Source organism: Cyrtonyx montezumae, unplaced genomic scaffold (assembly GCF_038088225.1).
Source record: "Cyrtonyx montezumae isolate F1298 unplaced genomic scaffold, pur_monq_1.0 scaffold_21, whole genome shotgun sequence".
Classification (NCBI taxonomy): domain Eukaryota; kingdom Metazoa; phylum Chordata; class Aves; order Galliformes; family Odontophoridae; genus Cyrtonyx; species Cyrtonyx montezumae.
This window is the reverse complement of record NW_027071948.1, coordinates 2818373-2845061: the sequence shown is the minus strand read 5'-3', so window position 1 is coordinate 2845061 and position 26689 is coordinate 2818373. Positions and strand designations below refer to the sequence as shown.

Genomic DNA, 26689 nt, shown 5'->3' with positions numbered 1-26689 from the left:
CAGAAGTGCTTCCCTCCGTGCGTGGGTAAGGTACTGTAATTAAAAATGAGAGGAAAACAAAGACAACAGCCCAGAAAGTCCTTGAAGAAAGATATTTATGTCCTAAGTTGTAAGAGTAGCCGAGCTCCCCTAAGAAACGGCAGTAACAGAATTTAGCTGTCGGAACCCGGAGACGCATTGTTCTGATTTAATAATTAATGTGGAGTTAATTGACGCTTTTACTGAACTGAAACAGGATAAAAGAGACCTGCCGGCCTGGACACCATGCTGCTCTGAGAACAAGTCCGTCCTGTTCCCCCATGCCCCCCTCCCCACTGCCTCTGCCACACACTGCTCTCATTTCCCCCTCTCCCAGAGCAAGGGAAAGGGGCTGAACAGAGCTTCCCTGCTTCCCTCTCCTGGGCCATTGCCTGGCACTGATTTGCCATCCAGGCACAGGGACTTGGGAAGCTCCTGAGCCACACAGCAGTCACAAAGGATGCCTCCAAAAGGCAGCAGAACAGACAGAGGGAGGGCCAGGGAGAAGCTGGCTCCGTGTTGTCTTCAAGAAAGTAAATAACAGTCTGAGTTTATGGCTTAAAATGCAGTGCTTTAGACATTAAGAGTCGCACAGTGTATCCAGAGCAAGATGGCTTTTAACTCTGTGGAGCCTGTGCAGTGTGAGGAATTACTTCTCAGTCTCGCCAGGAAAAATGGCAGAAATTTGATAGCAGTGTTGTTGGTTGGTAGAGGATGGGATGGTGAGAGAATCCCAGATGAGGGCATCGCTGCTGCACGAGTTGTCCTTTGGGAGAGAGCTGGAGTGGCCTTCATCTGATTGCAGGCAGTGAGAAGCACTGTTCCAATTTCAAGGACCTCCGGAGGAAAGTTACCTGCAGAAGGAAAAGCTGTTTTCTGTAGGTCTTTTTTTTTTTTTTTTGGGGGGGTGAGGGGGGCAAGGGAATGTCAAGGTGGATAAGAATTGGAGCAGACCTGCCCCCAGTTCCATCCCATACATCCCTGGTTTCAGCCTGCTGACATACTCCATGTGTTAGTGCAAGGTGGGGGAGTTCTGCTCATCCAAAAAGTGAAAATGAAGAGTTTCTGTGAAGGAACACTCTTCTTGGTCCTCCTGTCCTTCCTTTCCCCCCTCTGGGCCAGGAAAGCTGCTACTTTCCTGCCACCCATCATCTCCTGCCTAGAAACTGGAGCAACAGAAACAACTGCTGAAGTGCAGGGCACTGTGGCTGCTTAGCAGTTTGCCAAGAGGAAGGGCATTTGCACATCTTCCCATTTAATAATGCTCTTCAGTGGCTGCCCCTGGAGCAGAGTCTTACTTAAGTTCTTCCTTTATTCTCTAGGTGTACCAGCACAGCGGTCTGGAGCTCCAAAAATGTGCAGAAGCGAAGCTCCTCCATACCACTGACACCAGCAGAAAAGAGGTATGTGGCACTTCGTTCTCACTTGGGGTTCAGAAGGTCTCTCTGGAGATAGGAATGCTGCAACACTGGGTCCTTTTCTCTCAAAATAAATAAGGGGACAGAGGGGATCGATAAGCTTATAGGAAGCACTTTTTCACCACTGTTAAGTCCACAGAAGCACATCCATAGCTCTGAAAAACACCTAGGAAGTCTTCTCCAGCATGTATGTGCTTCCTTCCACATCTCCCTAGGGTCTTCATGCTGGAGACATTCACTAACCACCCTAGGTGTTGACCTGTGTCTGAATACACATATAAAAGATGAAGTGTATCATATATGTACCACAAGCCAAGCACGCAGTCCCTGCTCCTACTACACATGAGCTGGAGGGAGTCAGGGAATGCTACCAGTGTTGGAATTTATGGAGAAGCATGGTGGCAAACTGCTGCCACGTGCACTGAAAGTGTTGCTTTGGGATCCGGGACATACAACACGTTGGCTGTGGGATGGGGACTGTCTGCACAGAGTTTACCTACAGGTTAATGTACCACCTAAAAACTGCTTTTAGAACCTGAAGAGATGAGTGGCTGCTGTATGGGCTCCTACTTCAAACTCTCCTAGCTAGAGGCTTAATTCCTCATTCAGATAAATCGTTAGAGCACAGCAAAGAGGTCAGGCCTGCTGGTGGGAGGTTTTGCCAGTCCAAGTCATTACAGTGCTGTCAAACGAGTGAGATGGTATTTTGTACAAATGGGAACGGTGGAGGCTAGTCTATATTTTCAGTGGTGATCTGTGAAACATTCGTGTTCTGGTGCTGACTGGGGTGTGGGGTAAATAACTCCCAAGGATGGTACTCTGCAAAGAGATAGTATAGGGGATGGTATATTTTAAGTAGTTCTATATAAGCAGTATACAAATAATACAAAAGAGAAGATGGCTCACCTTTAGGATGACAAGGCTCGCAGGGGACTCCACGCGTGAAGGATCTCTAAGAAGAGATCCTTCCCTGGTGGTGGTCAGCCCTTAAATGGGGTTTGGGAGAGGTGGAGCCAGGCTCCACCCCTTCCACTCACACAGGTATATCACCTTCACCTGTGGCCCCATGGCTGACTCGGTGCTCACCTCAGGTGACCAATCAGTGGTTCAGGCTGTGATTCAGCAGTTCCCATACACTGGGGGCACAGCCCTCCCAGTGCTTCATCTGCACGTGATACATGTCTGCAGCAGCCCCTGGCCAGTGGTGGGCTGGATGCAGGACCTGGCTTCTCCTGAAACCAGTACTGTGCAGAACAGCCCAGTGTGGGGCTGGGAGCTCACCTGCAGACCACGGGTGGGAGCTGCTGGACCACCAGGCAGGGATTTGGTAAAGGAGACTGGAGTGGAGATGTCACGTTGCCCACTGAACAGAATCTGGCTTCAGGTTTCTTCATTTTAGTCGTGGATTTCAGTGGGTTGAGAAAGGGAGAGAAAGAGGCAAAAGACCTCAAGGGATATAATCCTGTTTCTCTGTGTGAGTAGGGGATGTGTATACATATATATGACATCGCTGTGTATTAAAAAGGGGCATTTTTTGCACGTGAGTTTACGATGTGAATGTGGTTCAAAGAAAAGGAAGGTGTGTGGGATAGGGATCAGTTTGTGGTCATTTTTGCCAAGGAAACTAATTTAAGTGAAATAAATAGAGAAATTGCAGCTGCGGAATATTGTTATTTATGTGCAATCCCATAGTAGCCAGAAGCCCATCTTTTTTAATATCACCAGGTCCTCTGGAGATCTATCGATTTTGCCTTTGGGTGAGTTCTGAACTGCAGTTGGTGCTGCTCTGGCTTTGCTGCCATTTAAGATAATAAGACGGTCTGATTGTGTCCGTGGCGTGCTGGCTTCTGTAGGAACAGAGCTATGCCAATATTGGTGGTTTCAGAAAATCATTTGCAAGTGTGTGCCAAAGGCCTGGAGGGCTGGGCGTCCAGAAACACCGAAATTAGAAGAAAAGAATGACTCCATTGATCCAGTTTCTAAACCGTTCATTGTCTGACCTTAGGCAGCTCATTTAATTTCTCCGTGCCACAGTTTATCTGTCAATAAAATAGGGATAATATCTATTTATCTCTTACAATAGGTTGGAAAATCTAATTTAACAAAAAATGTTAGCAGTAAGCTTTTGAGCCTGGAAGAGCGGACGGCGAAGGACGGTGTTATTTACAAATTCACCTTCGTTTTGCTTGGGTGGGTTGGACTGATTCCACCTGGGTGTGCAGCTGCTGGTGGGATGCACTGCACACTGCACGTTGTCCACGGCACTGTTGGTCCTCCCTGGTCTGGGCACATTAGGTCCAGCCCTGGGGGCACAGGTAGGGTGAGCAGGTGGCCCCTGGCGGGCTCCTGTCGTCCAGGAACAGGTTGTTATCAGCTGGAGCTGGGGTGCCTTCCCAGGGCTGGATGGACAGAGCAGATCCCTGAGCAAATCTCCTTCTCAAGGTCCCACAGACCTTACGAGGAGCCCGGAGGGCACTGAAGAAAAACAGGCAGAATCACACCAGGCACAGAGGGAGAATTCAGTTCAGGCTTTGAAACACCCAAAAGGGGATTAATAACCGTAATTTAAAAAAAAAAAAAAAAAAAAAAAAAAAGAAAATAAATCTCCCATCCATTAGAAAATCCTTTGCCTCCCTGCAGGAGAGAGGAGACAGGGAGCTGAGCAGAATGCGGGATGCGAGAGCAAACTGCAGCCCAGTGAATTAGTCTTAACTATAGCGAAAACAGCGCTTGTGTAAATGAGGCCCCTCAGGGCCGATAACCAAGCAGTAAAATGTTACAGGAGGGAAGTAAGTCAGGGCTATAAACCTGGGGAGTCAGCACTGGGTAGCCAGGATCTGGAGCATAAAGCAGGCGAGATTAAAGGATGACAGATGAGGGCTGGGAAGGATGCACCAATTCTTACAGGCCTGAGGACTCACATTCCTCTGAAGATGGGCTTGTTCCTCCGAGTACCTTCCAGTGCCAGAAAATGAGTGAGATGCCCACTGAGAACTTGAGAGTGAAAGAGTGAGCGATGGATGATAAATAAAAGAAGGGAACGTAATCAAATCAACATTGAGTGTATTTGATTTAGGAGGACACCAATGAACAGAGGAGGGAAGAAGGCGGCGGGGTGGGAGTTGCTGTTGGATGGGACCGTGGCTTGAGTGAGATATAGCACAAGCCCTAAATTATCATCATCATTATTTTTTGGCTGGGCTGTGTTGTGACATCAATACCAATTTACACTCTTGGTGAATAGCACTTACTACCTTCTTGTCTTCATAAATTGTGCATTGTCCTTATTTATTTGCCTCCCCATCCCCTTCCTCTCCCCCTGTGTCTCCTCCCTCCTCCTCCTCCACGTGCTGCTGGGGACGGCGTATCCTTGCTGTGTCCTTGAGCTTGGCATTTCACCCCAGGCAGGAGCTCCCAGCTCCAGGAATGGGAACACTGTTGGTATTCTCTGTTGAGAGGAGGATGGTGTGCACAGGGGGAGGTGTTACTCTTGGTAGACCCGTTAGCAAGCACTCCTTTTCTCATCAAGCACCCGGTATTGATGTTTGTGCTATCTGTGGTTCTCCTGTCTGGCTGTGAGTAGACATGTTGACTGTTCTGAGTCAAAGCCTTCTTCCAGACCTCACGTGGGATGCGTTCAAAGGTCGTCATTTCTTATGCTTGCTTTCTGCCCAAATATAGCAAGCCACCTCATGTCATGCAGTGCCACAAAAAGGACTGCTGTGGCATCACGAGACATCTTTAAACCCACCTTGGAGCATGGAAAAAGCAGGTCAGTCACATCACAGCAACCTCCGCAGTGCCTGGAAGCAGCTCAGCTATTTCTGATATGTCCATAGGACAAAGCTGCTCCATCTTCTCACTGTGCCATCTCAGTTCTAATGGAGGAACTGTGCTGTAGGCCAGCTCCCTGCCCAGGGCATTGCTTCCGTGCCTGTTGTGATGTTAAAAAGGCACAAAGTCTGTTGCTTTTGTTGGAATGTAACGTAGCAGCCGACAGGGAACGACTGTCATAACATCGACCACATTATCTTACTGCCACACATCTCTGCTGCTCAAAAAGAGCAGAGCTGGAGAGCCAGAGCTCCTTCAGTTGCATTTAGGAAAATGTGTTTTTTTCCTTCTGGAGTTATCCTACAGAAAATGAGGCAGATAGGAAGGAAGTGGAGAGGGGGATTAAAGGTTCCAGGCTCAGTCTGGGCAGCCAGGTATGTAGCAAGGAGCCCTGCACAAGGAGTGCAGCTCTTCAGAGCACGTTACTTGATTTGGCTTTGCTTGGTTTCATACCTTGGAATACACAGTTAGAAGGAGCAAAACAAACACCCAGCACAGTGCAGCACTTCATCCTGCAGGACTGTCTTCTCACTGGTGTGACTTCTGGTTTTTGATATCAGTTCCCACTCTGTAGCTTTGTAGAGGAAGGTGGTCTGCAACCACGAGCAAGGGTTATGGAAGGAGGAGAATTTTTGGTTTGGGAAGCTGATGAACTATTCTGTGTAGAGATGCACTGGTTTGCACTGCTGGTTTATGCCGAACTGGTGGATTTTATACCCAAAGAGCTGAGTGGTGCACATGTTCTGCTGCTCTGCCTTTGTGATTGGGTCAGCAATTAAATGAATTAGATAAAGGCCATTTGGAAAGTGAACATGTGCCAAGTTCCTTTTTCGGTTCCATTTGAAATTCTGATAGAAATTAAACTGAAACAGATGTGGTTCAAAACGGAAAACCTTTCTTGGTGGCTTGAAATCACACCCTCATCTATTTCTGGGGAGTCTGCTTTGCTGTGAGGAAAGCAGATTCACGTGATGCATGGAAAGCATGATGCTGGTGCCTGCCCAGAGGAAGCAGGTGAAGGAGGGAAAGGCTCCTGAAACAAAAAAGACAAAAGAATGACCTTATTTAGGGGTAACAGATTCAATCAGCTCTAATAGAATTACAAGTGAGGAATCCACATGCTCATCCCTTCCCTGTAAAGGCTTTCTTGTTTTTTTCTTTCCTTCTCCAGTCTGCCTTCTTCTGTAGGGAATCAGTATGTAGACGTTCTCCTAGGACAGCAGCTGCGTGGTGGAGCCCTCTTGGCAGGTCGTGCCCTTGCATAATACATTAGAAGACAGTGGGTTTGAATATGCTTAACCCTGTACAGGTGCACAGGGAGGAAGAGGGATGCAAAGGACTTTTTTTTTCCTGCTGCTTCTGTGCAGGGAGGAGGCAGCATCTCTGGCTGTCTGCATCAAGAACTTGTGATACGACAGTGTTCTTTTGGAGCCCTATTCCAGCTCTGGGGACGTGCACACTGCAGGGTGTCCACAGGGTCAGGAATGAGCTCTGCCATTCGTTCCATCAGTGCCACAGAGTGCTCCTCTGACCTAATACCATTTCTGAAGACAAACATAGCTGCCTAAATCCAAAATCCCGACTTCTCACACCTCCATCACGTTCATTTGTCACAGCTCCAAACGCTGTCGGGTTCGTGGCTTAATTTCAGCTGGCATTACAGAGTAATCAATCACTCTCCCGATCTGATTTCCAAATCTCAGCCCACCCAAGGGTGCAGTGCACCATTGGGTCTGATGCGTAGTTCTGTGCTGGGTGAAACCCTCGTGCCCTCCTCTGCAGTCAGCACTCGGGGCTTTGCTGGTGGAGTGGTGTACTTTCATCGTGGTGGAGGTGTTTGTAACCCACAAGCTTGGGCTTGGGATATTACTGAACTCGGTGCCATGGTTTATTTACCTTGATACCAGACGCTCTGGTAATACTGAAAATGTGGGGCTGCATTTCCATCATTCACCAATGGATGGGGAAGGGTCAGTCCGAGCTCCAGGTCTGCTGAGTTTTGGTGTTAGGGAGCAACTCCTTTCTTCCCACCTCCTACTTTATGAGGCAGTTCTCCCATGGCATCTCAGATCCTCGTCCTGTACCTGTGCAGCAGAAGCCACGTCTCTCTAAGCCATGCTGAGGTGAAATGCGTCATCACGGTGTAGCTGCACCCTTTTAAGGTTGTACTGATAGGATCAAATTCCCCCCTCCCAGACGTGCTGCTGGTATGCTGAGGGAAACTTTTGCAGGCTGTACCAGCACCTGGAAGCGAAGCTGGGTCCCACCTTTGGGCTCAGTGCTCCTGAGCTGAGGCAGGAGGCGTAGGGCTGCCTTGCAGAGCCCTGTAAAGCTGGCAGAGCTTCCTGATGAGGTGTGAAAGCCACCACCCCACCTCGGGCAGAGTTCTCACTGAAGTCAGGGGGAGCTGTGCCAGATCTGGGCTGTCAGGACTCCTGCTCCTTCCTGGCTTCTGCTTGCACTGACTGCACTTCTCCGATGTCTCACTGCTGTTTCTCAATCACCCATCCTGGCAGAGCCAGCAGTGCTGGGATGCACTCAGGTGCTGTCACTCCACATCCCACTGGGAATTTTTTCCTGCCTCTCATCCCCAGGCAGTCCTCTTGCCATCATTCCCAAACTGCCTGCAATTTTAGGAAGAAAATACCACAGGCGTTCAGTCCACAGGATGGATTAAGGCTGCCTTAAGATAGTTCTGTCATCTGAAAATTGGCTATCTGAAAGAACCCCTTTTCTGGGTTGTTTTTTGGTGGTGGTTGGCATGGAAACGAGCGAAGCCCACAGTCCATCTCCCAACACCTTCATAACCCCGCAGAAGGCGGTGGGATCCTGCACGAGGGCTCTGGAAATGAGACCTGCAGTGTTTTGTTCTTGTCCTCTACCTCATTTCAGTTACTCAGAAGGAAAATCCCTCCTGAAGTAGGGCCTGAGCTGGAGAGGTGTGTGTAGAGGTGAGGCTAAGCACTGCAGGCACAGCAGCTCCTGCACAATGAGCTCAAGTGCTGCATGTGGGCACAGCTCTCACTGCCTCACTGGGTGTCCTGGCCCTCTGTGCCAGCTCTGCCTGCTCCCCAAGACAACATCAGGTGCAAGGACTTTGCTTTTTGCCCCCTTGGATGGTCATTCTGAGCCCAGTCCAGTGCTCCATAGAGATGGCTCTGTTCCATTTTCCAGTGCAAACTCAAGAGGGAAGAGATCTCAGTGTGACTTGATGAGATGGGGCAAAACATCATCATTTAGTGAGGAATGTCACGGCGTGAGGCACGATCTGCCTTTCCCATTCCAGAATGATTTCCAGGAAGGCGAAATTGAAAGTGGGACCGTCGTGATAAATGAGCGAGATTTATTATTGTCATGTCAAAATGGGAAAATCCCTTCATCTTGTGTAGGATGTATTTTTTTTCACCTTCCCAGGAAATAACTGCATCTCTGAGAGAGGGAGTAGAAGATGCTTTCCCCCCCCTTTCCTTCCCTCTTTTCCATTTCCCTTCCCCCCCTCTTTCCTTTCCCCTTCCCTTCCCTCTGTACCTTCTCCTTTTTCTCTCCCCCTTTTCCTTCTCCTTTTTCCTTCCCTCTTCTCATTTTTCCCTCCCCTGTCCTTCCCTCCATTCCTTCACCCTTTCCCCCTTTTCCTTTCTTCTTTTCCTTCTCCTTTTTCCTTCTTCCCTTTCCTTCCCCCCTTTCCCTTTCCTCTGTTGCTTCCCCCTTTTTCCTTCCTCCCTTTCCTTCCCCTTTTCCTACTTCTTTTCCCTTCTCCTTTTTCCCTCCCCTTCCCTCCATTCCTTCCCCCTATTCCTTTCCTCTTTTCCTTCCCCCCCTTTCCTTCCCCCTTTTCCTTTCCTTTTTTCCTTCTCCCTCTTCCTTCCCCCTTTTCCTTCCTCACTTTCCTTCCCCTTTTCATACTATCTTTCCTTTCCCCCTTCTCCTTTTTCCCTCCCCCCTTCCCTCCATTCCTTTCCCCTTTTCCTTTCCTCTTCTCCTTCCCCCCTTTTCCTTCCCCCTTTTCCTTTCCTTTTTTCCTTCTCCCTCTTCCTTCCCCCTTTTCCTTCCTCACTTTCCTTCCCCTTTTCATACTATCTTTCCTTTCCCCCTTCTCCTTTTTCCCTCCCCCCTTCCCTCCATTCCTTTCCCCTTTTCCTTCCACCTTCTCCTTTTTCCTTCCCCCTTTTCCTTTCCTCTTTTCCTTCTTTTTCCTTCCCCCTTTTCCCTCCCCGCTTTCCTTCCCTTTTCATACTTCCTTTCCCTTCCCCCTTCTCCTTTTTCCCTCCCCCCTTTCCTTCCCTCTCTTCCTTCCCCCTTTCCCTTCTCCCTACCCCTCTTCCTTCCCTCTTTTCCTTCCCTTTCCCATCCCCCTTTCCCCTCTCCGCCGGGATGCCGCTGTGTGTGTGTCCCCACTCTATCTCCCCATCAAACCTCCCCCCGCCAGCCCGGCCCCGGCCGCCCGCGGAGCGCGTAGGCGGCGGCGGCGGCCTCGGCTGTGCCGCTCCGCTCCGCTCCGCTCCGCCCCGCAGCGCCGCGGGGGAGGCAGGCGGGGCCGCCCCGCTAATTGCGGCTCTCAGCGCCGCTCCGGCTCCGCTGCCGCGGCGGCTCCGACCGCAGCGCCCCGGGGTCAGGCGGGGAGGGGGCGGCGGCGCCGGCTGGGCCGGGCCCGGGCCACGCTCCCGGAGCCCCGTTGGCCCCACGCGGCTCTGCTGCTGCCGCGGCTCCCGTCCGCGCCGTGCGGTGTTTTTGATGGCTGGATAAAGTTCTGCCTCCGTGTGCGCACGGCCGGGAAGGATGCGCATCCGTAGCGTGTCCTTGGTACATCTTCCTTACAGAGAGCGCCTTATTAGGGGCTGAGCGCTCTGTAGGAAGGACGGGTAGGGTGATTTTGTTACGGACCCGTTGCCGACCCATTTGTTCTGCTCGCTGACCGCAGCGCTGAGAGTGTTAAAATGCAGTGGATCCCAAGGAGGAAAATGCGAGTGGGTTCTGCTTGGTGAAGGGTCTGCAGGCAGTGGTCGGTGCCGTGCTGGCACCTCCGGGGCACCCACGGGAGGGTTTCATGGGCAGCAGGGCACGGCAGCGGGGAGCAGAGGGGAGCAGAGGTTGTGCAGGGCTTGTGGATGGAGCCTGAATCAGCGTTGGCTGTGAGGGGGAGACAGGGTTTGGGATTAATGAGATGTGAAAGCGGAAGGGAAGAGAGAAATACGAGACTTTGGATGCAGTCATAATTATTGCTCTTCTTTAATAAGAGCTACGGATGCTTATCGTCCCCTCTGCATGCCATTGTATTCAGTGCCTACGCTAAGGCACCCACGTCTGAAATGTGTCCCTTCCTGCCTCGCTCTCGGGGTCACAGCAAATGAGTGACAGATCCAGGAACAGCACCCGGGGGTCCTCACCCTTCCACCACCGCCTCGGGCAGAGCAGGGGGGGTGGGGGCGGGGGACAGCACCGAACTGCAGCCCCTGGGAGAACGGGGATGGGAGCAGAGATGTGCAGGGGCCAGCTGAGATGCCTGGAAGGGAGAAGCACAGAGCTGGAGCTGAAAAGATGAAGGACCTCATTGAACCTGAAGTGCCTCATTAAGTGCAGTACAGCTCTGTGCGTGCACAATGGCAGATTTTTCAGCAGATATGGGAAAGGCTCGAACGGGGAGGGGTGGGGTGAGATGGGAAAAACGCTTCCAAAAAATACTAAAATTTAGAACTAGTGTATATAAGGAAGCAGATTAATTATGCTGTGCTTACAGGCATCGTGCACCATCCCTTGCAGAGCTGTCTGGCTGCTGGAGCTGCCTGTGTGCAGGGAAGCAGAGCTGTGTGTGACTCTGCAGTGTCAAACAACTCTGTGCCTCAGTTTTTCCACAGCTGAGCTGAGCATAATAAGTTGCTATCTCAGAATCTTAGTGCACAGAACTGTAAGGCTGCAGGCATCCATGGGGCTGGAAGCAGAAACAAGGGATAGCTCTGCTGGCAGGAAATTGATGTGGAAGTTCAGCTAAGTATCGATACAGTCAGGAATATCGAACAGCAGATTGTTTTTGCCCAGCTCCAGTTGGTGTGGCATTGCTGCTGTGCAGTGATGTGATTCCCTGGCTCCCAGCAGCACTGCTGGGGCACTGAGGGAGGACTGCTTGCAGAGTGCAGTGTGAGCTGCAGGGCATGGCTCAGCAACGAGACTCCGTGGCATAAAGCAGTGGCACTCTGGTTGTAAGGAAAAAGGAAAGGGATCTGGAGAAGTCTTGATGTGGTATAGTGGGCATGGTGGCTGAACTAGGTGGTCTTTTCCAACCTGAATGGATCTTGGGAACAGGGGGACCCAGGACTTCCCTCTCTGGTGACTGTTGGGGTGTGGTTTGCAGCCTGGATTGTCAGCCTGGTCTGTAGCTCTCACCTGGAGAACCCAAACTGGGAATAGGGCAAACAGAATGGGGATCCGAGAGAATAGGGAGAGAGCCTGGGAGCTGCAGCCAGGAGAAGGTGCACGGTATGAAATGATTGCTTTTGCTAATGCAAAGATCATCTTCAGAGTCTGTTAGTGCTGTTTTGTGACAGGGCAGAGGGCTGCAGCTGGGAACTTGGGGCCTTTGCTCTGAAGGGGCTGACAGTGGATAGCTGTGCTGGGGAGGAGTGGCCGCTCTGGCTCTGGCCCGGATCAACACAGCCCTTGGGTAGCACGCAGGAATTCCGGGTGGGCATCTGGTGTGGACGTGTTGGATGTTCCCCTGCGGACATAAGCATCACTTTGAGATGATCAGTGGCTCACCAGTGCAGTATAAGCACCAGAGACGTGCCAAGCACTGGGCCATTGATCACTCTCCAAGTGACAGTGCACCCTTCTGTGTGTGCTACGCCTGCCCAAGGCCCCCAGTATAAATCCTCTTGCAATGGGGCAACACACATTCCTTAAAGCATATATATGTACACAGGGGTGCCCTAAGCGTGTCACATCATTCCGTTATTGATGGGCACCATCAAGCCTCCGTAGGGCCACTTGCACTTAGCAGGAGAAAACACTCAGTGAAGCTGAACAGCACTCACCATGACCCCATCCTGCAGCTCCCCGAGAGCTCGCTGCCCTTCTCAGCCCTCCTGCCCTGCACAGCCCTCCTGCTGCCCACTGTGGGAGCAGCAGGGATTCATCTTTCCAGTGTGTGGCCACGGAAGGCTCTGGGAGGCAGAGCACAGGGCTCTGGCTGTGATCAGAGGATTTGCCAGGGGAGGGGGTAAGGATGAGAGGAAGACAACGTGGGTGCAGAAGTGCTGCAGAGAGAAGCACTGTCCATCACTGAGTGCAGCAAAGAGAAGGCAAAGCTGGTGCTGCAGCTCCTGACTCATGCAGAGGGGATGGGTGCATGGTTGGACCAGGTGTTCTTAGTGGTGTCATCCAACCTTACTGATTCTGTGGTGCTGGATCAGTGGCATGGGGTGGCTGAGCATCCACATGCTGTGGGTTCAGGGCAGGGCCAGAGATGCAGTACTGGCATGGGATGGTGGGGGTGGGTCGATGGTCGGACTGGGCGACCTTGCTGGTCTTCTGCAATCTTTACGACTCTGTGATTGTATGAGTGCACTTATCTGCAGGAGGGTTTGCACAGCCCTTGGCAAGCACGGCTGGAGATGCCAGACATGCTGTGTCGTCTGGGGCTGTCAGCACTTCTTGTGAAGTTGAGCAGATGTTGGTTGCAAACGTTGCGGGGACGCCACGGACAGAGACACGCCGAACGCAGGAGGCCACGAGCTGACATATGGGAAGGCCCGAGGATTTCGGCGTGGTTTACGTGTGAGCTGCCATGTTTAACAAAACAATTAGCATCCCTAACGAGCGTTTCAGCACCGTGTGTCAGAGAAAATGGAGAAGGATGTTCCAAGAGCTTCTAGAGGGGTCTCAGTGCTTAGCGTGTTTCCACCCTCTGAACTGGGAACGCTGCATCCACCTGAGCCAGGAGCACCTGCCTGTCCCCATGGGTGGGCAGCCCTGGTGTGCAGGTGGGGAGGGGGCTCAGTGCAGAAGGGGTAATTAAAGATGGGACAACCATCCTCACCACCGTCTCGTGCTGCATAAAATAAGACTGAGACAGAGGGGCCGGCTGCTGGCCATCTAGCCATGGCAGCATGAAAAATGAGGAGGAGTGTGATAAGAAACTAATAATTTATGTTCCAGGCACAGCCTCACACCAGCGCGGAGGGAAATTTGTGCCAATAACTCCTACTAACTCAGAAAGGCACGCAATCTTTTATTGCACAAATTATTAACGAGCAGAAAAATAAATGGCTCTGTAATCAGAGTGGTGCTTTCTGCTGCTGCTTTTATTTGTGTAAGTGCTGCAGCTGGTCCAGCCCCGAAGCATCGCTCTCCATGTGCTCAGCAGTGGTGCTCAGTGTGCTGGAGTGGAGCATCACAGCTCTGCAGTTGGGACAGGGGAACCTCTGCCTGTGTGCCACGGAGGTTTGTTCAGACAGAGCCCAGGTGGGGAGCACGGGGTGTCCTCCCCACTGGCACGGTTGCATCCTGTGGCCTTGAGTTAGAATCTTGACGTGATGATAGTGAAGAAAAGGGGCACGGATGGAAAGTGAAGTCCCTGCTGGAGGGAAGAGGATGACTTGGGGGTCGCTGTGGCTCAGCCTGCTTGACCCAGCCGGGCCCCACTGAGCACTCTGCTTGAGGTGTGCAGGGTGAGGCTTTGCCCACAAGCCCCATTTTGATGGTGTGAAGTGCATGATAAGGAAGAGAAGTGCTCCTATTGTTAATTCAGTTCACTATTAACGGCACTATCTCCCTGATGGCTTCATCTGAATAACGAGGAGGGGGAGAGCTGCTTCCCCCCCCTCCTCTCTTTCTTTTTCACGGGTGAGGGGGTGTTGGTGAGGGCTGCAGTAATGAATAACGTGCAGATTGTTCCCAGGGACCGCCAGGGTTTCATTAACACCAGTTGTCTCAGACTGAACACCCAATCACCATGAAACTCCAATTGCCTCCCAGCTCTCTCATGAACATACTTTTAATCTCATTGACCCGTCGTTGTGCTGCGACGCATAAATCCAGATTTGGAGATCTTGTGTCCGATCATAAATGGGGCTGGCAGACTTCTGATGAGCAGAACAAAGCTGTCTCCTGCGAGGTGGGTGTTCTGTTTGCCAGTGGAGCTTTTCAGGGAGCTTACACAACGGGGGAGATCAGAAACCTGCAGCAGAAGGAGAGGAGAGGACTACAAAAGGTGGTGTTTAAGTGACATTAATGTTGGTCATAAACACAGAATGTGGAAAATGGTGAATGGAGGGGAGGTCATAGAGAAATGATGGAAAAAGAGAAGAGTTTGTGTGGTGTCATTCAGACATACAGTTCAAGGCGTGATGCTGTGTGTTTCCTGGTGCTTCCTTCCTTTTTTCTCTTTCTCCCTTGATTTAGACAAGCAGCCCATCGGAAAGCTGTCTAATTTCTCCCCCCTTCTTGTTCTACAGTGCTCTGTGTGGATTCTTTGCCTTGGGGGCACTGGATGACCTTTCTTCAGCTCGACATCGATCTGGACATGCAGTGGGACTTCCCCACGCTGATAGCAGGTGAGGATGCTCATGCAAGAAGCAGGCAGCAGGGAACCCTGCCACTCACTAGGTACCCTGTGGGTGCCAAGCACCATCACTGCACACAGACCATCCCTGTCAGACTCCCTGCCCCCCCATCCCCCCCTGTAGGCTTTCTGTCCTCACAGTGTATTTTTGAGGGCCTCTGTTTTCACAGCACTGGGAGAGATGGAGTCCTAAAATATACAGCCAATTACACAGCAAAATTTATTAGACGTGATTCTGGCGCACGTTACGTGGTGGGGGTGGGGAGGAAAGTGCAAAGCCCGGTAGGAAACCCATAGCAACTGCAACTGTAAGTGTGAGGATGAGAAGTCCCCATAAATACACCTGACTTCGCCATCACCGTTAATTAAATGCACGTCATGAAACACGGGCACAGAGCGCGTCGGTGACAGGGAGCAGCAGTGAGCGAGGCTGCATGGCCTGGGGCTGAGCTGCAGAGCACAGCCAGGAGGGTCAGAGCCACGCAGGTGATTGGGAGAGCCCTTCCCAGCAAGGCACAGGGGGCTCTCCAATCAGTTATTAAGGTTTCTTGCTTTATCTTCTCATCTCCGTGGGTTTAATTGTAAATGGCTCCGTTGAGATGTCTTTTCCCATCCCAGATGGGTGGTAGAGGAGAACACACTGATGCTAAGGAGGAAGTGGGGCACGGGAAGGGCCCATCCCCCCACAGCTCTGCCTCAGGGGCCTCACCCTGCAATTTGCTCCACTTCTGTGGCCTTCTCACCTCCAAACGACGTGCCAGAATCTGCTTTCTAGAACTGGTGATGCACGGTGTCCTCCCAGAGATGTGTGGCTCAGAGAGACCAGGATGAGGTTCTGTAATAACGCAGCTCTGCCTCATTTTCTCCCCCTTCTTGTGAAGCATTTTTCCCTTCCCGGCTCTGTTTCGCCTTCGGTAATCTCCCTGGCATGTACTCCATCAGCACTCCTGTGGGGCTTCAGCGTGTAGGAAGTAAAGCCCATAGTTCAGCACTATCCATCTAATATCTTCTGACTGGTTTTAATCATAGCATTTTCCATTTAATTGGGAAGGCAGGCACACTTTGCATATTAACACAGCGCAGCCTGCACCTCCGAAGCATTCAAAGCAGAGATGGCAGGGATGTGCCCTGCAGCAGCTGTGAGCCTGCTGGGTGTCTTTGGCATCTCAGGGAGTGGGGTACTGGCAGCAGGACTGGCTTCTGCCCTCCAGGTGGAAGTCCACTGGAAAGAGAAAAAAAAAGTATTCCCCCTCAAAAAAACGGTATGGATTTCCACCATTTAAATAATTGCTCTGCAGACAGTGCAGCTGTTGCTTTGCTGTTGTGTCCATTGTTTTCCTTAGAGCACAACACTGCTGGTCCCATTGTCTACTCAGGACAGCCAAAGGGGAAAATATCATCCTCCCTCCAGAGCTGTGTAGCTCCTTCCCACTCTGTGATCCATCTGTTCTCATGCAAGACCCATTCTTTCCCTTCTTGGCTTCGTACTGCCACCCATCGCAGGAGTCTGCTTGTGCAAAACCAACAGCTTTGTCTTAATTCTCTTGTGGTTTTCATGGCTCTCTTTCTCCTCCTTGGTCAGGGCTTGCCTTGGGACAGGATTTGGATTTGGAGGAGGTCTCAGCAGGTCTTTCACTTTTGCGGTGAGAAAGCTTTACAAGAGCACACTCACGTACACACCTTGCCACGCGTGAGACACCACGGGCAGTCATTACTGTGAGCTGCTGTCAGAACTGGCTGACTGCATGTTAGCTGTGGTCCAGAAAGACAGCAAATGTGCAGTGTTGCTACAAAGAGGAGGTGTGTGCTTTAAACTCAAAATAGGTCCAGCTTACACTGTTCATATCCCCTTGCAGTCTCCGTGTCTCCAGAGTGTATGGTGTATGTGGTGTATGATCTTTGAGGTCCCCATTCAAGATCAGTAGAGGAAGAAAACTGATGAGCTGAGTCTGTACCAACAGTTGCATGTATTTCTGTTATTCAGGGGACAGATCCAGAGCCCTGCCACCCTGAGAATGGCTGTTCCTGGTTTTGTACAGAGCACACATCAGCTGTCAGCCCACATGGGGACTTCATCTTCCTCTCTGGTGGGGCATGCTGGCTGCAAGGTGGGCACTGGGCAATGTAGGTGGGTGAGATACCCCTCCATGACTCCCACTGGAGCATCCAGGGAGCACCTGGATTACTCAGCACCAAAGCAGCCTCCCCTTCTCCTGGAGGAAGCCTGGAGCTCCACAAAAACACACAACGATGGCCCCAGGGCACGGTGCTCTTGGCTGGGGATTGCAGGCTGCGACGGCACACCTTGTCCTGTGCTGGGGATGGACACTCCAGAGCAGCATCCACAGTGGGAGGGAAGGGGGGGGGTGAAAGGAGCAGCTCCTGCATTGCAGCGTGCATTTTCCTGCCTGCTCAGCCCCTGCTGCTCCGGCTTTTCTGGTCAGGTAAGGGCGATGGCACTGCGTCGCTGTCCTGCCCTGCACTTCCCTGCAGACTTTGTAATTATGGCCTTTAAAACAGACACGGCTTGATGTGCCAGGAATGGTCACAGTGTGGGGAAGCAGCTCAGGATCCATTAGGGAACGAGAGGAGACTGACATTCATTTCCACCTAAAATTTCAATTAAGACTGCAGTGCAAAAGTGTACTCCAGCATAAGCCCAACAGAGACAGGATGACTCTGGCTGTTGGATTTTAGAGCAGTTCTGTCAAGACAGAGCTGTTTGGGGTTGAAAGGTTTAGGGCAGTGCTCAGGTCACAAACGCATGGAGGTTCTCCCCGTGTTGATGTGGGTGTTTGAAAGCTGTGTGTCCCAATGGCAGCAGCAGCCCCAGCTGCCTTGCTGTCACCTGGAGCACACAGTCATGCCACTGGGCTGCTGCTTTCTTCCTCTGAAGAAGGAAGTTTCTTCCTTCTTCAGTTTCTCACACTGGGGTAACCAGCACTGGCCCACAGTGATGGAGCTTCTCAGAGGGTTGGGAGCAGGGCAGGACTGGGGAGAGAGGAGAACAAATAAATAACAGTGGCTTTAAACTAATAGATCCTCATGTTTGGGGCATGCTCCAAACCCGGCCTGCTATTAAAGTTGCTTTTATTTCTGTTATTGTTGATAACAGAGATCAATACATTTTTTTCTCAGATCTTGGCGTTGGGCTTTAAGCACATGTCCTCCCCTGCACTGTTTGCTTGTGGCTAATAGTTCCCTTTGAAATACAGTAACAGCCTTCTTTCCTACGGTGTTGGTAGTGCTGTGTGTATGTGGGCTCTCTCAGCCGACCCTCCTCTTAATATTGCTCATCCTTATTACATATCGTTATTCCTTATTATGATTTATCTGCTGCGCCGTGGCTTTATTGAGATTGATACCCCAGCCCCCAAAGAGCTCCCAGCAGGCAGCCCCAGCTCTCTCCCGAAGCAATGAGTCTCACTTTTCTTCCAGGCTGTACCAAACCTTGTGGCTTAGCTTCAGCAGAAGGCCCTGGGCTCCCCTGTACCAGGGCATCTAGCTTTTGCTCAGCATTGTGCTCCAATGGGAGCTGCTTGTTGCTGCCCAGGAGGGAATCACAGCCCTCCCTTTGCCTGCTTGCTCTTCTGCATCTCCACGTTCATCTTGCCTATTAAGCATTGAACGCCTGCCCTTGTGCTGAAGGGGGGGGGACCTTCCCTGGACTGCTTCCTGACAGCTTCAGCATGGAGTGAAGGATTGGGGAACCTGCTCTGCAGGCTGCAGCTGGAGCCTTCAAAGGCATGGAAAGGAGATGCTCAGTGTCAGTACCCCGGAGCCCACTTGTTGGTTTGGTTTGTTGGTTTGTTTTTTACGGCCAAGGCCTCACTGCTTCATCTGCATTAAAATTTAAAGCTGGGCCAGAGCTCGAGCTCCCTTGGAAATGGCAGTCCAGACAGCAGCTGGGAACAGGGAAAAACAGAGAGGGAAGGAAGATCAGAGAACCACAGAGTCATTCGGATCAGAAAACAGCACTGTGATCACCAAGTCCAACCCCAAGCCATCCCTTAGGACCACGACATGGCAGCAGGCATTCCTGCACTGTGACCAGGTGTGAATTGCCCGTGTGCTGTGGGGTCACCTGTTTGGGGCAGTGGGAGCTGTGTGAACAAACCCCCTCCTCACTTCGGTTCCGGCACAGCGTTTGGGTTTTGGGATCTGGCATCCAGTCTGGATGCCACAAGTTGCTAAAGCTGGCCCGGCGTGACTCTGATCCTATTTGGGACGTTGGCAAAGCTCATGTGGAATTCAGTAATGCAAGAAGGAGCGGGGGGGCTTTGGAGTGCATGTGGTGTTTGGGATGGGGACCGACCTCTGTCCCCTGCACGGCACCGATGGTGAGTGGGGTCTGTGGGACACAGCAGAGCAGCACAGTCACACTGTGTGAGCAGAGCAGGGCTCGGGGCACACTTCTCTGTGGTGTGTGTGTGTGTGTGTGTGTGTGTGTGAGCATCAGATCCCCAACCACCCTCAGCGGATGGGGTATGTGGTGATGGGGGGCAGTGGTCTGAGCACTCCAGACGTGACCTGAGGGGAGCATGGATGCCGAGGGGCTGCTGCTGCTGCTCTGTAATGCGATTGCCTCTTTATAATGGCTTCAACTTCTCTTTTTTTCTTCTTTTTTTTTCTCCCTTTATCATTATTGACCAAGGAACATCAGTAAGGCTAGAGAATAAATAGTTCCCCGATGGTTAACAACGGGCTCTCCACCAATTGGAATTCAAGCTGTGCTCCCTCTTACATTCTTTATAATCACACTTTATTGCATAGAGCAGAAAATCAAGCAGCAGCCCCCTCCCTGCTCGTGCCCCCGGCTGCCGTCTCCCGGCGGAGCAGGTGAGGCCGTGGGGTGATGCGGGCACGCTGCCGGGCCGCGGGGTGGGCTCTGGCTGTCGGACCCCATGCCCCCCCTCCCCCCCTCCCTGCAAGCGGCGGGCAGGCTGGGAATCCGTCTCGGGACGATGGGGGGACACTGTGCGTGCACATCGATGCATATCTATGTGTATATATATATAGTGCATGTGCGCAGCGAGGCGCTCCCTGCCCTCCCCCCGCCCCACCCCAACCCCCGGCGGCTCTGCACGGCGCGGCCCGACGGGGCGGGCTGCGGGGCCGGCTGTCTGCTCCGCTCCGCGCTGTTTGCTCAGCCACCCCCCCAGTCTGGGGCCGGCCCGGGGCTGGCTCCAGGCTCCCGGGGGCGGGAGGTGCTGATTTTCCAGTGGGTATTTGTCAGGTCAGAGTCTGCACCGCCCGCCGGGCTCCGCGCCGCGCTCCCCGGGTTATTTATTACCTCTCTCCCCGGCGGCAGCGCTGCGGCTCCGGGGCTGCTGCCAGCAAGCCGTGGCGGCGGGGGGGGGGGGGGGAGGGGTCCGCCGGGGGGGGTTTCCGAGCATCGACGGGGCCGGCCGGCAGCCCGTGGGCCGCTGCTGCCGGGTGTGAGGGGGGGGGAAGATGGGGGGAACAGCTTCTGGGGGGGCTGCGCGGTTAGAGCAGGCTGGAGCTGAGATGGAGCGGCAGGAATCTGCTGCTGAGCGCGGTTCGCTTTGGTGGAGCTGCGGGCAGCGTTGGCGCTCCGCCTGCATCCAGTGCGGTCCGCTGGGGGGGGGGGCGGGGGGGGGGGCTGAGACTCCTGGCATCCGACGGCCGCATCCTTACTCAGGGACTTGGCGGTGCTCAGAGGTGCACAGCCCGACGTTTGCCCGCTGTAGCCCGAGGAGAGCTGCTCTCGTGTAGGTTGGGGGCTGACGGGGGGGGGTCCCAGCTGCGCTGCCCTGGCAGCCATGGGGCAGAGCTGCTTCTGGGGCAGAGCTGCTCAAGACGCACGCGCCGACGCCGCAGTTCGGTGGATATGCATCGGTTATAGTTCCGTTGAGTCACTGTATGGAAAGTTGGAGTTGTGAGATAAAAACGAGTGCAACCCCTAAGCTGAGCTTATCTGCTGTTACTGGCTGAGCTGCGTTCCCTGGGTGCCTATAATCCAGAGATCTCCTCTCCTGCTCCTTCCCAGGTCGGCACTGACATTTTGCCCTTATTTCAGCACGTGTGTTTCTTTGCACGCTGACTGCTCGTGCACAGGGCTTGGTTTGCTTCTCACATTGGCAGGTTGCGTGCCTGCAGCCCCCATGGGGCTTGTTGTAGGGGTTGTGATGTGGGCCTGCCCCAAAGGATGCGATGGGAGCACCACAGGGTGGTTTATCGGAAGGATGTGCCCTTCCATTTTGGAGAACTGCCGCAGCATGGGGAGAATGGCATTGCTTTGAGGGACACCACCTGTCTTTGGACAGTGGTGGGGATCCGTGTGCAGCTGGAGCAGTGCCCGGATCACCGTTGGCCTCCCTGTCCCTATGCACATATCATAGGGCTGTTTTAGACGGTCTCCTGAATACACTCTTACTCCTTCCCCTGAGGTTTCCACCCTTTCTCACCCAGGTTTCACGGAGCGCAGAGCTGAGTGCTGCCTTCCTCCTGCTCAGGAAGAGGTTGGGATCACATGAAGTTTGCATCTCGTTGCTGTACCACTATTCCAATCAGTGGCTTTGCTCATTTAGTGGTGTTTTCTGGTCGCTCCTGCAGTAACAAGTCAGAGTAGAGCTCTGAGAACATCAGCAGGGATTGAGAAAGGTCTGTGTGCTCGAGAAAGAGCTGCAGGAGCACCGGTATAGTTAAAGTGCTGTGGACATAACAGCACGACCTCTTATTATTCCAAATAGAACGCCTTTCCCCAGTCAAGTAATAAAATAAGATCAGAAAAATACCTCTCTCAGAAGAGCTTCCAAGGTGGGAATGATGCCTGTGGCAAATATCTGGCCTAAGAACCAACCCCAAGAGCCAGTTTCCATCAAGCACCATGCCTGCTGCCAGGTTAACCATTGACAGTCCCTCAGAGATGGCAGCTGTTGTGTCCTGGTGATTTTGGAGCTGGGGGCGATGCTGTTAACAACAGGAGCCACTGCCAGCTGCAGCTCTTGCTCTTTCTGTGCTCATTAGGGGAGGATGGGAGCACTGTGGAAGTGTTTGCTTCCACCAGCGAAGAGGAAACTTGTTGTCTTGTGAGAGAAGTGACGTGGTGGTGGTGGTTGCAATGAAGCCTTCTTGCAGTCAGACACAGCACAGTCCCTGGTGAGCTGTGCTAGGTCTGCCCTGTTGGGTGTTGAGATCTTGCACTCCTTAATGTATGGATGTGCATCCTAATGGGCGTTTTGCTGTAACTGATTAGGGGCCTGAGCTCCCTTAAAAGCTGGAAGGAAGGAGCAGGCAGTTGGGTGGTAATAGGCTTGAGCGTCTTCTGGATATTTACAATGGATTAGGCTCTTTATTTGAGGGTCAGTGCAGCCTTAACCTGTGTGCAGTGCTTTATGGCTAATGCCAGCGTTGCTTCTGGCTGCAGAGCACATGTGAGAAATGCCTGCATGCTTGATGGACTTAAAAGGGGAAAGGGGAACTTGAAAAGATCTCTTTCCTCCACTGCTCGCCCTCAGTCATTGGTCCCAGCTTCCTCCTAACTCTTCCCAGGGCAGTGAGAAATGCAGCGTGTGATGGAGCGCAGCTTTTTGCCCCTCCAGCTGTTGGCACATCTGTTAGTCTGCTGAGGACGTGGTGCAGGTTACCATATGGCTGCAGCGTTAGCGGCTGCAGATCTGATGACTGCTCCCATAGAGCCAGCCTAATATGTCAGCAGGCTGCCTGTCCCCAGCACACAGGGTCCCTCAAGTTGAGTAGTGGAGCTCTCCTTGTTTTCTTGGGGCACAAAGCAGAGCAGATGTAACCCTCATCCTGCACCATGCTCCGCAGCTCTAGAAATGGCTTATGAGCAGAGGTGCCCGAGTTTGGAGCTGCTGTGCCGATGGCTGCAGTCACACAGTGAGGCAAAATAGGCAGAAATAGAAGCTGGAATGCCTGAGCCCACATGCAGAAAAGTTGGAGCTTGGAAGTCTGACAGACAAATAAAGCTCAGTGCTAACTAGTTGCAGCAGGCAGCTTCCCTCGGCCATGGGCGTTTGCTGTGAAGCGGAGCAAAGCAGAGAGCAGAGAGCAGAGAGCTGCCCTTCTTCCATGTCGCTGTGAAGGGATTGAAAGGGACAAATGCTTGTTTACATGCATGTTATTTTTAATCCCTTGTTTTGTTTTCGCTGTCCTTTGCTCATAAATGAGTCCCCGTCCAGTGGGAGCGTGGTCCGTGGCAGCGAGTGTTTGGGAAGGAGTCTTTTTTTCTAGGAATGTGGGATCTGGAAGGAAAGGAAAACAGACCCAAACAAGACAGGGCTTTGCAGGGTGCTCACCCAGCCCTGGGCTGTTACGGAGGCAAGGAGCTGCAGGCCCCATCCATGGGAGCACCTCCTACATTAGTCAAGTTTGACCTCTCCAGCACGCGTCAAAGCAGTTGGACACTGGTGACACCGGACCCTTGAGACGCTGTACTCATGGAGGATTAGCTAGCAGAGTTCATCTCCTGAGTCTAAACAGTCACACTCTCTCTGCACACGTTTGTATACACTTGTGGCTGAAGGCACAGGCCCATGGCTTGCTCTTTTACAGCATACTTGGTGTTGGGATGGTGCACCAAATGGTGCCTTCATCCCTGTGGTCACTCGCTGGTGATGGGTTTAATGCAGACCCTTCTCCAGAGCATCTTCTTGTTGCTGTGAGTGCAGGCAGGAAGCAAGGCAGAGAGTGATGTACAAGCTCTGGGACGCAGCCAGGCTTTGGATTAATACATCATGAGCATCATTTCGCCATCTTTTGATAGAGTGAGCTTTTCCTATCGATGGAGCAGATTAAAGTAGCACAGGAAGAAAAAAAAAAGCACAAAGGCTTCAAGTGGAAAAAAAAAAAAAACCAACAGTCTGATGGAGGCCTTTCTTCTGCACTGATATCCCAGCTCTTTCACAACAGTTAGAAATTAGTGATAAATAACATCTGAGGAGAGAGGAATGGGCATAGACCAGAGAGAAAGATGTGGCTTTAATTGCAGTCTGGGCCAAAAAAAAGTAACAGAGCGAAGTAGAGGGAAGCTGTCCAGTGGCTGAAACTGCACAGAGCACTCGCCTGAAAGTAAAGGCTGAGAGAGACATAGGACGGCAGGTTTTGATGCTTGGGGCCTTGTTGTGCTCGTGTTCTCTCTGAGTGCTCTCTTCATGCCATGCAGGCACCCCCTGAGTGCAGCTACGTTTGTTGCTTCCCCAAAGCTTTGCGGGGAAGGGCGGTCTCCTCCAGGACCTGAACTCTTTTTAAGTCAGTAAAAATTCCCCGTTGGTTTTAATGGGCGTAGCAGCGTTCAGCCCTTTCAATTGAAACTTCATGTAGAGATCTCAGAGCTGAATCTGAGCTCTTCCGACCTGAACTTCAACCACAGGGCAGATGAATCAGTCCTCTTGTCACCTGTACTGATCTGCTGTCAGACCGGCCTCACTGCTGCCCCACTGTATGGGGCACTGTAGGGGAGGGGGCTGCAAACAGAGGTGCTGGCAGCACGCGGCTCTTGCTACTTGTGCCCGGGTGCCTGCTCCTGCCCTTCCTGCCACGGGCACAGCCAGCAGCTGTGGGCTTTAAAGCACAGCACCTTTGGTCTCAGGTAGAAGCCAGGCTTCACTGTCACACACATGGATATCAGAACGCATTTAGAAAGCTCCCCATCCTTTTACAGGTAGGGAAATGGAGGTCTATCCAGGCTCAGTGATTTGTCCGTGAAGCTGGTGACAGAAGGAGGAGGAGGATCCTTATCTGCTAACTTTCAGAGCTGTTCTTGAAGCACAATCTCTTCTTGTAATACGCTCTGCAGGACAGCTCGCTCTTTGCTGCTGTTGACACATTTAATCTGTGAGAAACAAAAGGTCTGGGTTCTGTTTCAGGCCAGCATGATGCATTCCAGAAGCGAGGAACTAAACGTTAGCAAATGATCACTATTTATTCCCTTTACTGTGGCTGTGCCTCCGTGAGCAGCTGAGGAACGATGCTGCCTGTCAAAGCAGTTTTCTCTTTGCTTAGGACTGGGCTCAGGTTTGAGCCCAATTTCTTCAGACATAAAAAAACACCAAGCTGACTTGCAGTGGGCTCAACCCTCTGAGCAGTCAGCTTTTCCTCCAAAGGGAAAGGGTTCTGCTCGGGGTATGGTATGGCCACCTCACCTGAGCACAGCCCAGAGCAGCACGGCTTTGGGCCTGCATGTCCCAGCACCTCTTCCAAGCATTGTTCTTGATTCATTAGGTGATAATAGAAAGTGATTTTTCCCCTGTCATCTTGAGCAATCAGAGGCATTAAGAATAAGAGCCTGAGCCTGAGAGCGTAAATGAGAGGGTTTGATGGGTATGTGTATCTGCCTGCTTCATTAGAACTAGAAGCAAGAGGATTGCATTCCTTGAGGGTAAACTGGCCAGGCGGTGTCAGGAGATGAGGTTTGGGCCTTGAATTCCATCCCCAGACTTGCTGAACCTCCTAGAGCCGTTTGTCCCCACCTCTGTGGGTGGAAGCAGTGGCTCTGCCCACATGGGGTCCAGCAGCACATGTGGTGGTGGGAGCTGGCCAGGGGAGCAGGAGGAGATCCCATTGGAGAGCAGATAGGAGAGATGTGAGCCAGCCTGCTCCTCCCTGGAAGGAAGGCACGGTGAACCTGCCTCCTCCTCCCCTGCGAGGAGATGGGTAACACATGTAGGGACAAAGCCAGGAGTTGTGACAGCTGTTCCGGAGTGGGGTGGGATATGGAGTTCCCTTCTGCCACCTTGTAGGACCTGTGGGGCATCTCTTGTGCTGTGGTTAAGGGATACTTTCTTTTTTACTTCCAGGTAGGATTCTTCCTGCAGAGTTGCTCCCATGTAGCATCCAAAGGTAGGGAACTCCATCTCGTCCAACCACCGCAGCACTGCACCTCACACACCACTCCCAACAGAAACGTTTCTCACAGAATCACTGGAATTGGAAGGGACCTTTAAAGGACCCACTCCCCTGCACCGAGCACAGACACCCACGGCTCCATCAGGTGCTCAGAGTCCTTCTGCCCGACCCCGAGTCCCTGTAGGGATGGGTGACATTCCTGCAGAGATGGGGAGGCATTCCTGCAGGGATGGGGAGATGCCCCGCGGGCATCCTACTCACCACCCTTAGCGCAAAAATCTTTTCCCCTTACATTCAGTCCCCATCTCCCCCCACAAAACCATTTTCATCACAGCGGGATGAAGGAAAAAAAAAAAAAAGAAACCAACAAGAAAACAGTGGAAGGAGCCAGCCTGCCTCCTCCGGGCTGTGCCAGGCGGGCCGGGCCGGCGGCGGGGATCGCTGTGCCGGAGCCGTGCTGGCTGCCCCCCACCGCTGCCCCCGGCGCAGCCCCGCCGCCCGTCGCTCACCCCCTCGCCCCCCCCTCCCCCCCCCGCCGCCGGCGCGCCGCTTGCCAGCGCCTCCGCCGTTGAAATGGGCCAAGTTCGAGGAGCGGCGGCGGCGGAGGGACGGCGGCTTTGCTCCGAGTCCCTGAACTCTGCAGCGGGAGTCGGTGCCGAGAGGAGGAGAGCCCGGCCCGGCGCTCGGGGCTGTGGGAGTGTGTGTGCGTGTGCGTGTGTTGGGGGGGGGGATCCCCGGAGCATCGTCCGTCCGCGTGTGCACCTCCCGCTGTAACGCTGCGCCGCGCTGTTGTCGCTCAAAATCCCGTGCGGGAGCGGACGTCCAATCCCTCCGCCCCCCCCCATCCCCCCCCCGGCTGCGGTCGGGGCGCTCCGCAGGTGGAGGTGCGGGAAAGTTGGCCCCCATCGCTGCGCGGAACTCCCGACGGCAAAGCCGGGCCGGGGGGGTGGGGGGGGGAAGGGGGGACAGCGGCGGGCGGAGGGGGAGCGGTGCGGAGCGGAGGAGCGCAGCGTTTAATTTTAATTATGGCATATAA

The 26689-nt window shown here is 52.7% G+C and overlaps 1 long non-coding RNA gene across 1 annotated transcript; it reads left to right on the top strand.

The window, feature by feature from the left end:
• Positions 1-1338: 1338 nt before the first annotated feature.
• On the top strand, positions 1339-25676 carry LOC136049622 (uncharacterized). Its single transcript, XR_010622316.1, has 3 exons — positions 1339-1421; positions 14717-14815; positions 25605-25676. It is a non-coding gene; the product is annotated as an uncharacterized LOC136049622 (long non-coding RNA).
• Positions 25677-26689: the final 1013 nt, after the last annotated feature.